At 46.2% G+C, this 10,558-nt stretch overlaps 1 protein-coding gene across 19 annotated transcripts in view; it reads left to right on the forward strand.

Annotated features, from left to right (window-relative positions):
* Nucleotides 1–10,558, forward strand: part of mapk10 (mitogen-activated protein kinase 10) — a 135,690-nt gene that overhangs the window by 23,536 nt on the left and 101,596 nt on the right. The window lies entirely within an intron of this gene.

A 10,558-nucleotide genomic window follows, 5' to 3' on the forward strand; every position in this document is an offset into this window, starting at 1 on the left:
GTGTTTTGCTGGTTTTATTGAACCTTTATTTAACTAGGCATGTCAGTTAAGAACAAATTCTTATTTACAACAACAGCCTAGGAACAGTGGGTTAACTGCCTTTTTTGGGGGTAGAACAACATATTTTTACCTTGTCTGCTCAGGGATTTGATCTAGCAACCTTTCGGTTACTGGCCCAATGCTCTAACCACTAGGCTACCTGCCACCCCAATCATTGACAGTGGAGATCACTGTCAGTGATTCATTTAGAATTCAAGGCACACTTAACCAGCATGGCTACCACACCATTCTGCAGCGATACGCCATCCCATCTGGTTTGCGCTTAGTGGGACTATCATTTGTTTTTCAACAGGACAATGAGAGCTATTTGACCAAGAAGGAGAGTGATGGAGTACTGCATCAGATGATCTGGCCTCCACAATCACCGACCTCAACCCAATTGAGATGGTTTGAGATTAATTGAGCCACAGAGTGAAAGAAAAGCAGCCAATAAGTGCTTAGCATATGTGGGAACTCCTTCAAGACGGTTGCAAAAGCATTTCAGGTGAAGCTGGTTGAGAGAATGCCAAGAGTGTGCAAAGCTGTCATCAAGGCAAAAGGTGGCTATTTGAAGAATCTCAAATATATTTGGATTTGTTTAACACTTTTTTTGGTTACTACATGATTCCATATGTGTTATTTCATAGTTTTGATGTCTTCACTATTATTCTACAATGTAGAAAACAGTAAAAGAAAAACCCTTGATTGAAAGGTGTGTCCAAACTTTTGACTGGTACTGTATGTCTGTAATTGACACATTTACCCCTCTCTCTCTCATCTCTTTCTATAATCTCTGTCTCTATCTAATCTCTCTCTCTATCTCTATCTCTGTCTCTAATCTCTATTTATCTCATCTCTGTCTCTCTTTATCTCTCTCTCCAATCTCTGTCTCTCTTTTTCTCTCTCTCTAATCTCATGTCTCTATCTCTCATCTCTTTCTCTCTTTATCTCTCTCTCTAATCTGTCTATTTATCTCTCTCTCTAATCTCTGACTCTCTAATCTCTCTCTCTAATCTCTGTCTCTCTTTATCTCTCTCTCTAATCTCTGTCTCTATCTCTCTCTCTAATCTCTGTCTCTCTTTATCTCTCTCTCTAATCTCTGTCTCTATCTCTCTCTCTAATCTCTGTCTCTCTTTATCTCTCTCTCTAATCTCTGTCTCTTTATCTCTCTCTCTCAGGGATGGTGGTGGTATTCCCCAGTAGTTTACAGTCACATTTGTCCTGTATGGTGGAAGGCGAATGGTTTTCCTCCATTGTATCTCTATCATAGTAAAAGAAATATGCACAGTTGTGAGGATAGACATTATGAACATTTTGAGTACCAGATTAAAAGTGTTAAATGTGTGACGACCCCCTCTATCCTCCGTCTTCGGCTAGTACTCTCCTGATCCCATCTTCATCACACACTGAGGTGAGGTGTGTTATATTCATTATGGTGGGATAATTACATCACATTGGTGCAAATTAATTGGTTAATTGCACTTTTTTGCTGCTATGACCCAGCAGGTGCATAATAACAGTGCAGGGATCACATGGGGATCCTTGTGTTCATAATACGTGATTGACAGGAAACCTCAGACACCTCCGCAAGAGAGAGAGAGAGAGAGAGAGTTATTATTCAAATTACCATTCCTTCATTGCATGCCACGCTTTCAGATGTTTTTTGGAGGAGGGAGAGGAGGAGGAGGGGGGAGGAGGAGGGGGGGGAGGAGGAGGAGGAGGGGGAGGAGGAGGAGGAGGGGGAGGAGGAGGAGGAGGGGGGACGTTATGTCCAGAGGGCTTTGGATGAAAAATAAGAGAATTGAGTTGTTTGAGTTCCTCTTAATAGGGTAAATAGGGGAGCTCCTCCAGCTACAGTAGACGATGTAGGGGAGCTCCTCCAGCTACAGTAGACGATGTAGGGGAGCTCCTCCAGCTACAGTAGACGATGTAGGGGAGCTCCTCCAGCTACAGTAGACGATGTAGGGGAGCTCCTCCAGCTACAGTAGACGATGTAGGGGAGCTCCTCCAGCTACAGTAGACGATGTAGGGGAGCTCCTCCAGCTACAGTAGACGATGTAGGGGAGCTCCTCCAGCTACAGTAGACGATGTAGGGGAGCTCCTCCAGCTACAGTAGACGATGTAGGGGAGCTCCTCTACCTACAGTAGACGATGTAGGGGAGCTCCTCTACCTACAGTAGACGATGTAGGGGAGCTCCTCTACCTACAGTAGACGATGTAGGGGAGCTCCTCCAGCTACAATAGATGATGTAGGAGAGCTCCTCTACCTACAGTAGACGATGTAGGGGAGCTCCTCCAGCTACAATAGATGATGTAGGAGAGCTCCTCTACCTACAGTAGATGATGTAGGGGAGCTCCTCTAGCTAGGTGATATAGGATAGCTCCTCTAGCTAGGTGATATAGGATAGCTCCTCTAGCTAGGTGATATAGGGGAGCTCATCTAGCTAGGTGATATAGAGGAGCTCATCTAGCCTGGTGATATAGGAGAGACACTCTAGCTAGGTGATATAAGAGAGCCACTCTTGCTAGGTGATATAGGAGAGCTCCTCTAGCTAGGTGATATAGAAGAGCTGCTCTAGCTAGGTGATATAGGAGAGCTCCTCTAGCTAGGTGATATAGGAGAGCTCCTCTTGCTAGGTGATATAGTAGAGCCCCTCTAGCTAGGTGATATAGGAGAGCCCCTCTAGCTAGGTGATATAGGAGAGCTCCTCTAGCTAGGTGATATAGGAGAGCCCCTCTAGCTAGGTGATATATGAGAGCCCCTCTAGCTAGGTGATATAGGAGAGTTCCTCTAGCTAGGTGATATAGGAGAGCTCCTCTAGCTAGGTGATATAGGGGAGCTTCTCTAGCTAGGTAATATAGAAGAGTTCCTCTAGCTAGATGGTATAGAAGAGTTCCTCTAGCTAGGTGATATAGGGGAGTTCCTCTAGCTAGGTGATATAGGAGAGCTCATCTAGCTAGGTGATATAGGAGAGCCACTCTAGCTAGGTGATATAAGAGAGCCACTCTTGCTAGGTGATATAGGAGAGTTCCTCTAGCTAGGTGATATAGGAGAGCCCCTCTAGCTCGGGGATATAGGAGAGTTCCTCTAGCTAGGTGATATAGGAGAGCCCCTCTAGCTCGGGGATATAGGAGAGCCCCTCTAGCTAGGTGATATAGAAGAGTCCCTCTAGCTAGGTGATATAGAAGAGTTCCTCTAGCTAGGTGATATAGGAGAGGTCCTCTAGCTAGGTGATATAGGGGAGCTCCTCTAGCTAGGTGATATAGAAGAGTTCCTCTAGCTAGATGGTATAGAAGAGTCCCTCTAGCTAGGTGATATAGGGGAGCCCCTCTAGCTAGGTGATATAGGATAGCTCCTCTAGCTAGGTGATATAGGGTAGCTCATCTAGCTAGGTGATATAGGGGAGCTCATCTAGCTAGGTGATATAGGAGAGTTCCTCTAGCTAGGTGATATAGGAGAGCCCCTCTAGCTCAGGGATATAGGAGAGTTCCTCTAGCTAGGTGATATAGGAGAGCCCCTCTAGCTCGGGGATATAGGAGAGCCCCTCTAGCTAGGTGATATAGGAGAGTTCCTCTAGCTAGGTGATATAGGGGAGCTCCTCTAGCTAGGTGATATAGAAGAGTTCCTCTAGCTAGGTGATATAGGAGAGGTCCTCTAGCTAGATGGTATAGAAGAGTTCCTCTAGCTAGGTGATATAGGAGAGTGCCTCTAGCTAGGTGATATAGGAGAGTTCCTCTAGCTAGGTGATATAGGGGAGTTCCTCTAGCTAGGTGATATAGGGGAGTGCCTCTAGCTAGGTGATATAGGAGAGGTCCTCTAGCTAGGTGATATAGGGGAGCTCCTCTAGCTAGGTGATATAGGGGAGTTCCTCTAGCTAGGTGATATAGGAGAGTTCCTCTAGCTAGGTGATATAGGAGAGTCCCTCTAGCTCAGGGATATAGGAGAGCCCCTCTAGCTAGGTGATTAGGAGAGTTCTTCTAGCTAGGTGATATAGGAGAGTTCCTCTAGCTAGGTGATATAGGGGAGCTCCTCTAGCTAGGTGATATAGGAGAGTTCCTCTAGCTAGGTGATATAGGAGAGGTCCTCTAGCTAGATGGTATAGAAGAGTTCCTCTAGCTAGGTGATATAGGAGAGTTCCTCTAGCTAGGTGATATAGGAGAGTTCCTCTAGCTAGGTGATATAGGAGAGCCACTCTAGCTAGGTGATATAGGAGAGCCCCTCTAGCTAGGTGATATAGGAGAGTTCCTCTAGCTAGGTGATATAGGAGAGCTCCTCTAGCTAGGTGATATAGGAGAGCCCCTCTAGCTAGGTGATATAGGAGAGTACCTCTAGCTAGGTGATATAGGAGAGCTCCTCTAGCTAGGTGATATAGGGGAGCTCCTCTAGCTAGGTGATATAGGAGAGCTCCTCTAGCTAGGTGATATAGGAGAGCCACTCTAGCTAGGTGATATAGGGGAGCTCCTCTAGCTAGGTGATATAGGAGAGCCACTCTAGCTAGGTGATATAGGAGAGCCTCTCTAGCTAGGTGATATAGGAGAGTTCCTCTGGCTAGGTGATATAGGAGAGCCCCTCTAGCTAGGTGATATAGGAGAGTTCCTCTAGCTAGGTGATATAGGAGAGCCCCTCTAGCTAGGTGATATAGGAGAGCCCCTCTAGCTAGGTGATATAGGAGAGTTCCTCTGGCTAGGTGATATAGGAGAGTTCCTCTAGCTAGGTGATATAGGAGAGCCCCTCTGGCTAGGTGATATAGGAGAGCCCCTCTGGCTAGGTGATATTCGAGAGCCCCTCTAGCTAGGTGATATAGGAGAGTTCCTCTAGCTAGGTGATATAGGAGAGCTCCTCTAGCTAGGTGATATAGGGGAGCTCCTCTAGCTAGGTGATATAGGAGAGCTCCTCTAGCTAGGTGATATAGGAGAGCCACTCTAGCTAGGTGATATAGGAGAGCCACTCTAGCTAGGTGATATAGGAGAGCCCCTCTAGCTAGGTGATATAGGAGAGTTCCTCTGGCTAGGTGATATAGGAGAGCCACTCTAGCTAGGTGATATAGGAGAGCCCCTCTAGCTAGGTGATATAGGAGAGTGCCTCTGGCTAGGTGATATAGGAGAGTTCCTCTAGCTAGGTGATATAGGAGAGTTCCTCTAGCTAGGTGATATAGGAGAGCCACTCTAGCTAGGTGATATAGGAGAGCCCCTCTAGCTAGGTGATATAGGAGAGTTCCTCTAGCTAGGTGATATAGGAGAGCTCCTCTAGCTAGGTGATATAGGAGAGCCCCTCTAGCTAGGTGATATAGGAGAGTTCCTCTAGCTAGGTGATATAGGAGAGCTCCTCTAGCTAGGTGATATAGGGGAGCTCCTCTAGCTAGGTGATATAGGAGAGCTCCTCTAGCTAGGTGATATAGGAGAGCCACTCTAGCTAGGTGATATAGGGGAGCTCCTCTAGCTAGGTGATATAGGAGAGCCACTCTAGCTAGGTGATATAGGAGAGCCACTCTAGCTAGGTGATATAGGAGAGTTCCTCTGGCTAGGTGATATAGGAGAGCCTCTAGCTAGGTGATATAGGAGAGCCCCTCTAGCTAGGTGATATAGGAGAGCCACTCTAGCTAGGTGATATAGGAGAGTTCCTCTAGCTAGGTGATATAGGAGAGCCCCTCTAGCTAGGTGATATAGGAGAGTTCCTCTAGCTAGGTGATATAGGAGAGTTCCTCTAGCTAGGTGATATAGGAGAGCCCCTCTAGCTAGGTGATATAGGAGAGCCCCTCTGGCTAGGTGATATAGGAGAGCCCCTCTAGCAAGGTGATATAGGAGAGGTCCTCTGGCTAGGTGATATAGGAGAGGTCCTCTAGCTAGGTGATATAGGAGAGCCCCTCTAGCTAGGTGATATAGGAGAGGTCCTCTAGCTAGGTGATATAGGAGAGCCCCTCTAGCTAGGTGATATAGGAGAGCCCCTCTAGCTAGGTGATATAGGAGAGGTCCTCTAGCTAGGTGATATAGGAGAGCCCCTCTAGCTAGGTGATATAGGAGAGGTCCTCTAGCTAGGTGATATAGGAGAGTTCCTCTAGCTAGGTGATATAGGAGAGCCCCTCTAGCTAGGTGATATAGGAGAGCCCCTCTGGCTAGGTGATATAGGAGAGCCCCTCTAGCTAGGTGATATAGGAGAGGTCCTCTGGCTAGGTGATATAGGAGAGTTCCTCTAGCTAGGTGATATAGGGGAGCCCCTCTAGCTAGGTGATATAGGAGAGTTCCTCTGGCTAGGTGATATAGGAGAGTTCCTCTGGCTAGGTGATATAGGAGAGTTCCTCTAGCTAGGTGATATAGGAGAGCCCCTCTGGCTAGGTGATATAGGAGAGCTCCTCTAGCTAGGTGATATAGGAGAGCCCCTCTAGCTAGGTGATATAGGAGAGTTCCTCTGGCTAGGTGATATAGGAGAGTTCCTCTAGCTAGGTGATATAGGAGAGCCCCTCTGGCTAGGTGATATAGGAGAGTTCCTCTGGCTAGGTGATATAGGAGAGTTCCTCTAGCTAGGTGATATAGGAGAGTTCCTCTAGCTAGGTGATATAGGAGAGCCCCTCTGGCTAGGTGATATAGGAGAGTTCCTCTGGCTAGGTGATATAGGAGAGTTCCTCTAGCTAGGTGATATAGGAGAGCCCCTCTAGCTAGGTGATATAGGAGAGTCCCTCTAGCTAGGTGATATAGGAGAGCCCCTCTGGCTAGGTGATATAGGAGAGTTCCTCTAGCTAGGTGATATAGGAGAGCCCCTCTGGCTAGGTGATATAGGAGAGCCCCTCTGGCTAGGTGATATAGGGGAGCTCCTCTAGCTAGGTGATATAGGAGAGCCCCTCTGGCTAGGTGATATAGGAGAGTTCCTCTAGCTAGGTGATATAGGAGAGTTCCTCTGGCTAGGTGATATAGGAGAGCCTCTAGCTAGGTGATATAGGAGAGCCCCTCTAGCTAGGTGATATAGGAGAGTTCCTCTGGCTAGGTGATATAGGAGAGCCCCTCTGGCTAGGTGATATAGGAGAGTTCCTCTAGCTAGGTGATATAGGAGAGTTCCTCTAGCTAGGTGATATAGGAGAGTTCCTCTAGCTAGGTGATATAGGAGAGCCCCTCTGGCTAGGTGATATAGGAGAGTTCCTCTAGCTAGGTGATATAGGAGAGCCCCTCTGGCTAGGTGATATAGGAGAGTTCCTCTAGCTAGGTGATATAGGAGAGTTCCTCTAGCTAGGTGATATAGGAGAGCCCCTCTGGCTAGGTGATATAGGAGAGTTCCTCTAGATATTTTTCATGGAGGAATCAGGGAACATCTTTATCTCCAACTCCAGAAATCCCACTATTAAGAGAACTCCTTGAAATCTGATTGGAATAAGTTGTTATTTTCTGCTAAAGCAAACATTCTTTGTATAAAAAAATCATATTGATGCTGGAATTAATGAGTGGATGAATGGATGAATGGATAGAGCACATTCACATTTCTAGCAGTTTTTATTCTCTCACATCAAAGCATCCCCATGATAATATTTGAGCTTCCTTCTCTTTAATCTGAGTAATATCAGGATCGTCATGATCAATGTATGTTTAAATAACACTGAAGCAATATTATTCTGTCATCATTAAACATTGATAAAGACTTTGGATTCCTGAGTCATTTTTTTTTTTTTTTTTTTTTTTTTTTATTTCACCTTTATTTAACCAGGTAGGCTAGTTGAGAACACCTTTATTTAACCAGGTAGGCTAGTTGAGAACACCTTTATTTAACCAGGTAGGCTAGTTGAGAACAAGTTCTCATTTGCAACTGCGACCTGGCCAAGATAAAGCATAGCAGTGTGAGCATACAACAAAGAGTTACACATGGAGTAAACAATTAACAAGTCAATAACACAGTAGAAAACAAAGGGGGGGTCTATATACAATGTGTGCAAAAGGCATGAGGTAGGCAAATAATTACAATTTTGCAGATTAACACTGGAGTGATAAAAGATCATGCACCATGCACTAAATATAATATGGCCGAGCTGCAGCCTCACCTATTATAGTCCACTATTCCAAGAAAAGGTCCCTGATTGGAAAAAATCTGTTAAATGTCTTTATCTACTATAATCATTATCTCGAATGTGATAGCAAATTGCTGCTAAGTAATCGGACCATTGTCACTCTGGTGTTGTAATCTCAGTCTACTGTACCTCACTGTTGCTATGCCAATATGTTAGTACCTCACTGTTGTTATACCAATGTGTTAGTACCTCACTGTTGCTATACCAATGTGTTAGTACCTCACTGTTGCTATGCCAATGTGTTAATACCTTACTGTTGCTATGCCAATGTGTTAGTACCTCACTGTTGCTATGCCAATGTGTTAATACCTCACTGTTGCTATGCCAATGTGTTATACCTCACTGTTGAAGGAGGGTGTCCTTCCTTTATTAACAGAGACCTAGTAACCAGAAGAGGAGGGTGTCCATCCTTTATTTACAGAGACCTAGTAACCAGAAGAGGAGGGTGTCCATCTTTTATTTACAGAGACCTAGTAACTAGAAGAGGAGGGTGTCCATCCTTTATTTACAGAGACCTAGTAACCAGAAGAGGAGGGTGTCCATCATTTATTTACAGAGACCTAGTAACCAGAAGAGGAGGGTGTCCATCCTTTATTTACAGAGACCTAGTAACCAGAAGAGGAGGGTGTCCATCTTTTATTAAGGATGATTTGTCTCCAGGGGCATCGACGACACCTCTTTCAATATAGGACTGAGCCACAGTCAAGGCTCAAGATTCTGTACGCCCCACCACTATTACAGAAACATTAATTCTGGATCCTGTCTCTGCTTCGGAGCGAGACTGTGGTGTGGTATGACCTGGGTTCAAATACTATCTAAAATCTTTCAAATGTTTTTAGTGTTTACTTAAGTCTGCCTGGAGTGCCACATGGGCGGGGTTTGTGACTATTCTATATGTTCCATTGCGCCAGGCAAGCTTAATCAAGCCCAGATTAAGTACAGTATCTGAAATGTTTTCAAATAGTATTTGAACCCAGGTCGGAGTGTGTTATCATCTTTGCTGAGGGCGGCAGACGAACAGCTTGTCATCCATCTTACTCAGTGATATCTGTCCCCTCCATCTACCCTTCTCTTCAGTCTTCCCTTGCTCGTCTCCTCCGCAGCCACAGTTCCTGCTTTTGTGTCTATTCTACCTCTTTGCGTGTGTTCTGTTTACACCATATATTCACTTATTCACGTATCATGTTGGCTATCAATACCTTGTATCTCTGACTGCAGATACATTTAGCAATGCTTTGTCGTAACCTATGATGCCACAGTTTTAGCCAGTTCAGTGAGTGCTCTAGCCGTGTCCAGGAAAGCCCAGTGGCCTAACTACCATTTCCAGGAAGGCCCAGTGGCCTAGCTACCATTTCCAGGAAGGCCCAGTGGCCTAGCTACCATGTCCAGGAAGGCCCAGTGACCTAGCTACCATTTCCAGGAAGAAAGTGGCCAAGCTACCGTTTTCAGGAAGGCCAAGTGGCCTAGCTACCGTTTCCAGAAAGGCCCAAGTGGCCTAGCTTCCTTTCCAGGAAGGCCTAGTGGCCTAGCTACCGTTTCCAGGAAGGCCCAAGTGGCCTAGCTACCTTTTCCAGGAAGGCCTAGTGGCCTAGCTACCATTTCCAGGAAGGCCCAAGTGGCCTAGCTACCTTTTCCAGGAAGGCCCAGTGGCCTAGCTTCCTTTTCTAGGAAGGCCTAGTGGCCTAGCTACCTTTTCCAGGAAGGCCCAGTGGTCTAGCTACCTTTTCCAGGAAGGCCCAGTGACCTAGCTACCGTTTCCAGGAAGAAAGTGGCCTAGCTACCGTTTCCAGGAAGGCCCAGTGGCCTAGCTACTGTTTCCAGGAAGGCCCAGTGGCCTAGCTACCGCTTCCAGGAAGGCCCAGTGGTCTAGCTACCGTTTCCAGGAAGGCCCAGTGACCTAGCTACCGTTTCCAGGAAGAAATTGGCCTAGCTACCATTTCCAGGAAGGCCTAGTGGCCTAGCTACCGTTTCCAGGAAGGCCTAGTGGCCTAGCTACCGTTTCCAGGAAGGCCCAGTGGTCTAGCTACCATTTCCAGGAAGGCCCAAGTGGTCTAGCTACCGTTTCCAAGAAGGCCCAGTGGTCTAGCTACCGTTTCCAGGACGGCCCAGTGGCCTAGCTACCATTTCCAGGAAGGCCCAGTGGCCTGTATGAAATCTGAGAAATGGATAAGTATTGTTTACATTGCCATAGTCTGTACACTATGTCGATGGCCACTGTAGTTAGTGTAACAGGAACACATATTTTTCATTGATTCAGGCTACCTTTATTCAGTTGTATACAGTAATAGGTTCAAGTATCCTGTCTGAATAATGTCAATGATGAGAAATAGCACATTTGCAAGGTGGGACTCTCAATGAGAAATCCTCAATCGTTTAAGCTTTTATCAGAACTGTGGTGATAAGAGCCCCTCCCCCTCTCTCTATCTCGCTCCTCTGTATCTTTGTATCTGATGTCTCTCTCTCTCTCTCTC

This window comes from Oncorhynchus kisutch, linkage group LG6 (genome assembly GCF_002021735.2).
Source record: "Oncorhynchus kisutch isolate 150728-3 linkage group LG6, Okis_V2, whole genome shotgun sequence".
In the NCBI taxonomy this organism is placed as follows: Eukaryota; Metazoa; Chordata; class Actinopteri; order Salmoniformes; family Salmonidae; genus Oncorhynchus; species Oncorhynchus kisutch.